The sequence below is a fragment of the Bison bison genome, unplaced genomic scaffold, assembly GCF_000754665.1.
Source record: "Bison bison bison isolate TAMUID 2011002044 unplaced genomic scaffold, Bison_UMD1.0 scf7180017864495, whole genome shotgun sequence".
Taxonomy (NCBI): Eukaryota; Metazoa; Chordata; class Mammalia; order Artiodactyla; family Bovidae; genus Bison; species Bison bison.
The window spans coordinates 13,928,670-13,929,115 of record NW_011495054.1 but is presented as its reverse complement, the minus strand read 5'-3'; the positions used below and the strand labels follow the sequence as shown (position 1 = coordinate 13,929,115).

General features: G+C 64.1%; 1 protein-coding gene across 1 annotated transcript in view; it reads right to left on the bottom strand.

Annotated features, from left to right (window-relative positions):
• Positions 1-446, bottom strand: part of LOC104980240 — a 7,345-nt gene that overhangs the window by 1,486 nt on the left and 5,413 nt on the right. The window lies entirely within an intron of this gene.

Below are 446 nucleotides of genomic sequence, written 5' to 3'. Positions count from 1 at the left end.
ACCTGAAAGTCCATCGGTCATCGTTCTGTGTTCACTGCCCACCGACCCCCCTGCTCTCTGTCTGACTCCACCCAGGGCCCCTGGGCAACTCCTGTCAGCTGCTCCTTCCATCCCGGGGGTGAGACCAGCCCCTACTGAGCTCAGGGAGGGGAGCCGGGCTGAGGGACCTGCTGTGCTACACAGTTCATGGACGCTCAGCTCCCCGGGCTCCGACGTCTCGGGGACACCAGGAGGGAGGGGGTGACCACAGTGCCAGCCACCTGTACCCGCCTCACATTCAGCACTGATGGCCCAGCTGGGGTCAAGGCTCAGGTCTTTCTGGCCCCACAGTCAACAGCAGAGGGGATGAGGTGCACACTAGCCTGCTTTCCCCCTCGCTCGGTCTCCCCTTGTTTCTGCTCTATCTCCCAGCCCATTGCTGCTTCCAGGGGCGGGACCCTGGGGGC